The sequence below is a fragment of the Denticeps clupeoides genome, chromosome 7, assembly GCF_900700375.1.
Source record: "Denticeps clupeoides chromosome 7, fDenClu1.1, whole genome shotgun sequence".
Taxonomy (NCBI): Eukaryota; Metazoa; Chordata; class Actinopteri; order Clupeiformes; family Denticipitidae; genus Denticeps; species Denticeps clupeoides.
Window position 1 is genome coordinate 13,978,098 of NC_041713.1, and position 6,506 is coordinate 13,984,603.

The following is a 6,506-nucleotide window of genomic DNA, read 5'->3' on the forward strand; positions in this document are numbered from 1 at the left end:
CTATGCTAACCATATTGTAGGATTTTGAAACTTCTGTTGGGATGGTGCAAGCCAGCGCACTAAAACAATAAGTAAACCATATTATTGATCCTTTCCATGTTTGTTCAACTAACTAAATGAACGAATTGAATGTTTTATTCACTATGGATTCACCATGTATTAATGACGGTTATTATGACGTGTTACTCAGGTTTTATAATGCAGTATATTCACACTGGTTTTCTGCAGGACAGATTTGACAAAAACGCTCATCAACGCACAGGGGGCATGTGACCCCAATTCTGTAACTTTAAATTCCTCCCCTACTGTCCCCTTCAAATCCAAGCACAGTGCACAGGTAAGACCTTCATCTAATGTTCTTCACATAATGATTTTTGACAAGCAGGATGAGTGGGAGCAATCTGGGCACTTCATCAAGCCCCCCGGAAAGGCCAGGAATTTAGTATGCCAGAGAGAGCAGCACTTACTGGCAGCGCGTGCTATAAAAAATCGATTCGGCCCCCGTCTCCCAGGAACGGGCTTCAGGCGCAGCTTCTTCACCCTCAATTCGGCAGTACGGCTTGATTCAGGAGACGTGAGAGGGAGGCAAGTCCGGCCACTCTCAAGGCCCACAGGCCTGCTGCTGGGCACCATGGAGGGAAAAGCAAACGGGTGAGGGGTAGATGGAGATGTAGAAAAAAAATTATCCAGACAGAGACGCTGTCCACCCCCGCCTTATCTCCTCCGCGCCTCTCACTCCATCAATAACACAGATATTACCTTAGGCGGGTTCCTCTGGAACCGTCCTCCCAACACTAACTGCACTGGCCCCTGGGGGGTGCGGAGGGAATGCCGGGGTGCAGGGGCGGCGCCGGGGTTTGTGGAAGAGGCTGCCGGCACAGGTGCTGCTGACCGAGTGTCTTTTCGGAGATCAGAGGGGGTCTGACTCACATCCGCACAGCCCTAGACAGGACGATCGTGCAGAGATTAACAACAAAAGCGTTTGCTATTCTCCTCTCGGCCAGACGCCGGCATGCGCCCGCCGAGCAGAAGGGAGAGAGAAAAAAAAACTGATAACAAATGCAGAAAGGTCATGTTTTTCAGCCGCCACCGCCCGCTCCTCGTCACCTACAGACACTCGCACCCTTCCCCCCGCTGTCACCATGTCATACCCAACTGCACACATGTGACAAACACTATTACAGTGTGTTTCATTTTCCCAAAGAAATATTCTGCCTCTTCCTGTACACGTGCTGGAGGAAAATCAGGTCTTTTACAGCCTTCCGCATTCATTATTAGGCCACAAAGAAACACCTCAGTCTCATTCCGCTTTAACTGTGTAAAGTTGGGGGAAAACATTTTTGGATTTGGGATTGGGAAACATCTTCATCAGGATGCACAGGCTGCCTGTAGTACACTGCAGGACCACCATTTTAATCGATTCTTACCCAATTTTTTTCTCCAAAGTTTTTCATTAGCAAAAGCCAAGGGACAATCAAAACTAGAAGTCTCTGTGTTCACAAGACGTCTCAACTTGTTCAAAGTTCTTCTATCTTTGAGTCTTTATCGGAAACAAATTAGTGCACCTTTATCGGTCACAAGAGACAATGCAGGCCTCAACCAGGCTTTCCAGATTTAATCAGAGCTGCTGTGTCAACGTTTTTAAATGACCATTTTTCCTACAGATAAAAAAGCCTTATCTGTCTCACTGCCCAGATATTATTAGCGTGAGTGGAAGGAGCATTCTGGGTTCTACTGACGCATTTTAGACAAGCTGATGACAGGGATATGGGGTCAGGCTGGTCAATTCACCTCATCGTCAACTTGCATTGATCTGCAAGGTCAGCCGCACTCTAGCAAATGACACAAAAAGGGATTGACTGATGCGTTTCAAGGTTATTCTGACTACAATGTTGAGGTCAATTGTGAAAATGCAGGACATTTTAATTTGTATCAACAATAAACCAACAAATCAACAGTCAACATACATTTCTAATATATTTTTCTTGAACAAAGCTACACTTTCTGGGACACAAGCACATTGGGGTGACACGGTGACACTTGCTGGTTCAGCATTCCCTGGGACCCAATGTGAGATTTTTAATTCCTCTGACTGAGCCATTGCATTGAGCCATTGTACCAATTAATCAATTCTGGTATGTGCTAATGACAATGAGCTGAACTGAGGTTAATGATAAGAAGTATTTTTCCACATAGAGGAATATTAGCAATGGTGCACTAAAAATGTATTTGTTTTTTAATTTGTTAATTTGTATATAATACACAATGTGCACATATACATTATGTAATATATATATATATATATATATATATATATATATATATATATATATATATAGCATATATATTATAATACACCATATATGCACCATGTGTGTGTGTGTGTGTGTGTATGTGTGTACATGTATTTATGTGCACAATATGTATATGTGCGCTATGTATATATAAATGTATTGTATGCACATATGTGTGCACACACACACACACACACACACACAGGATGCGGAATGCATTATCCAGGCTGATACTCCAGTGCAAATAGCTTAAAATAATTTTTCCCTGTCAGAGAGCAAAGTCAGTAGTAATATAGTACACATAGATAAAATAGATCTGCCACATGTATGTTTTGGAATATAAAAACAGTAAATCCCTTATGTCTAATCCAGGAGAGGACTCACCCAAGGCGGGGCACCAGCCCACAGCAGGGTGCACACACATACACATACACAAACCATTCACTCATGCACTCACACCTATGGACAATTCAGAGTCACCGACTGGCCTAGCGTGCATGCCTTTGGACGGCAGGAGGAAACCGGAGAACCCAGAAGACACTCACACAACATGGGAAAAGCATGCAAAATTTGAGCCAGGATTTGAACTCACAATCTTGGAGGAGGGAGGCCATGTTGCTAACTGACATGGCAGCCCATAAATGTTTGTTAATTTCTGCAAAAATACATGCCAAAATATCTGACAGATTCACTACAACTGTACATGTGGTGAAGATGACTCTGGCTGCTCATCATTTACCAGCACATTAGACCTCTTCATGGAGACAGAGGTCAGATGTCAAAGTCCACAGACACAACTGGAGACCTTGATGGTAAATCTAATTAAACATAATTTCTTTTCATCTTTTGTGTAATTCTGTTATAATCTGCTTGCCTAATGGACAATCATTTTCTGTTCAGAGAACACATATTTTCACTTGCATCCAACCTTCTCAGTAAACCTCTGTGATGTAAAAAAAAATGTTCCTCTGCCTCGTTTCCTTTTTGTTCAGCAACACTCCAACTGCATGTTTTTTCTTCTCTGCAACCTCCAATTCTGGAGTTTTTATTTATTCTTCATTTTCCTCACTGACAGCCATGCGGGAGAGGAAAAAAACAGCTGAACATGATTTCATTTAAATAGGCTTCCTCCAGCACGAGAGAAATATTCTGAGCAGCTATTCATAACCAGCAGAATAATTTCATTCACACTCGGCTTGAATTGCCATGGAGCGAGATAAGGGGCTGTGGAAAAGGCAAAGTCAATTGGTGTAAACAGATAATGACTGAGCCAGTGGCTCTAGAGCCGCTTACCCGACAGACATGGGGGCTGGGGAGGGAGGCTTTAAGATTTAAAAATTTTTGTATAGAAAATCTATATAAATCTATATATTTCCTTAAAAGCCCACTATATATAAATATATGGGGCTTTTAAGAATATATATGTATATACATGAAAATTTCTTTATATTTATTAGTTTGTTTGTTTGTTTGCTTAAGTAATTACATTAGCGTGCCTTGCCGTGTGTGTGTGTGTGTGTTTTTTCACCTGAATAATCACAGACACACCTCGACAGGGCCTGTCAAATTTACACTGAAATGCATTATTAACTCGCAGAGCTCACTCACACTGTGATGTCGGGGTTGCCAGGTGTAAAATATTTAATGACAATTTGGACTCCTTTTAAATACAAGATTGTATTTTTAGGCACATGTTTGTTTTACCGTATAGAACCACTTCTGTTGTATAGGTTTTTTTTATTGCATTTACATACGTTAGCGTGCCTTGTATCAACTCATGTAGTGCTAGCTTCTGACACGTTTTTTTTTTTTTAAACGCTTGATGTTGAAATTTTGCCAACACCTGGCAACACCAAACACATCGTCGCCACTGCCATATTTTGCAGGCAACTTCAAAGGCGCCCTCATGCGCATGCAACATAATCACATGGCATTCAGAGAAAATAAAGCTAATTGCTAGAAAGCTGCGAGCTCACTGCAGAGTGGAACTCATGCATATTCATCAGCAGGTACGTCAGTGCCAGAATGAAAAAAAAGCATAATTTGGACCATGTGATGTTCTTTTCATATGAATATTCCCGACAGGGTACGCTTTCTTCTGGACAAGTCTGAAGAAATAAAAGCCTGCATGGTTACATGTCCTGTTTAATTCTGTCGCAACTGGCAGTAAGTATGGAGTGATTAAGAGGAGGAAAGAAACAAACAGCAGGGCCCCTGGCACTTTTTGTCTGATCAGAGTGGCTCTGCTCACAAAACAGCTAATTAGGGGGAAAGCATCTCCATGCACAGGTTTACTGATCCCGTTGTTATTTGTGATGCGAGGACCCTGAAGTTCCAGGATATTGATGGGAAGGATCCGACTGTCCTCCAATTAGACCAGCTGCCATCTACCTGAATGTCAAAATAGTGTACGAAGATCATACACTGAAAATGCATAAGTTGCCATTCTGAGGGACGGTGAGGCCCAACAGGTGGCATGGACTTTAAAGATGAACGTCTCGAAAGCACAAGTGCAAACAGGAACAATGCAACTAATCGAGTCAAATCTTTGACTCGAATAGTTCTGGCCTTTGAGGAATGTTCTGGCCTTTGTTCTGGCCTTTGAGGAATGTTGTTCCGTTTTTATTATGAACTGTGTACATATGATAGGAAAGACAATAAAAACTACTACTACTACTACTACTATTACTACTACTACTAGTACTGCCACTACTTCCACAAGCAAGTTTGCTAATCAACATGCAATTTGTTATAAACTATAGGATAATGAAATAATTGTCAATCATGCAGAAAATATTTTGCATATTATTTATAGTAATAGTATATTAATAGTTCAAATAATGTTCAAATTTCACTTCAAAAACAATATCGGTAACATGAAGATATTTGTACCTTCCTGCCTACACACACAAATCTGACCATGAATTGCAATTAGTTTATTATTCATAGTCAAGGGGTCATTAAAATATCTTATATAAATTGTACCAGATAACATATTATGGAAACATATTATTTTTTGTTTTACGATATGATTGCATAATTGTAATGTGTTCAATGTACAGTATCTAGATGGTGGTACTGGAGATTATTTGTCTATTTTAAATGGGCCTGGGAGGGTTGATACAAATTCACAGTGTCGTATCAGGGCCTGTAGGGATAGGTTCCAGCTTCCTGCATCCTGAACTTTCATGCTCCACGTACTGTACACTTTATTATGTACTCTCCAAAAATGAACGACAAGATAAAGTGTCAAATCAAAGGGGACGCATGCAGCTTAAAAAAAAAAAGATAACTCCCTGCAAAGCTTGCATTAATATTCAGTGTCGTGCCTCCTGAGTGGGTGAATGTGAGGGGAGAGAACATCTGGCCAGGGAAAGACAAGGCTGGGTCTGGGTGGGGTGAGGTCCCTGCCCCGCCCAGCAATGCCAGGCAAGCTGTTTGTGTGGCACAGCAGATGACACCAACACCTGGACTCTGTGCCACGCTGCCGGGAACATTGAGCTCAGCTGCTTCTTGTTAGACTGGAGTGTGTGTGTGTGTGTGTGTGTGTGTGTGTATGAATGTTTTCATCTTAAATTATGTGACTCTCCACACTTATCTCTGTGTTTATTTGTGTGTGTTCTTCTGGTGTGTATATATTTATTCAGGTGTCTGGGCGTGCATAAAGTGTGTGTGTGTGTGTGTGTGTGTGTGTGTGTGTGTGTGTGTGTGTGTGTGTGTGCATTTGCAGACCTGGGTGTATGAGTGAGTGCATATGTTTGGTGAGGGGTGGGGGTGGTCCTTCAGGAGCACTGTCTGCCAGTCAGTGCTCATTACACACACTCACACACACAGACACACACACACACACACCTCTCCCTGCTGTAATCAGCTCTGCCACTTAGCAAGGCTTGCCATGCTACACAAACAAGTGGAGGTCCCTCACACAGGAAATAAAGTGAGAGCGAACATCTGGCTAGTTCTCGCTGAGACACAGGGGGATGTCCTGCTCACTTTGATATCCCAATTAGCATTTTTCCCCTCCCAAGTCTGGCCTCTCTAAGTGTCTCTTGATAAGCGATTGGGGTCAAAGCTTTTCACCTAAAACCTTTACTAGACCCAATTTTCCATGCTGTATAAAGTATCATCCATCACTGAAAAATGAAGTGCTTCACTAATGTCTGCGAATGCGTCGGTGAAGAGTTCGGACTGTGTGCTGATCCAGTTTTAATG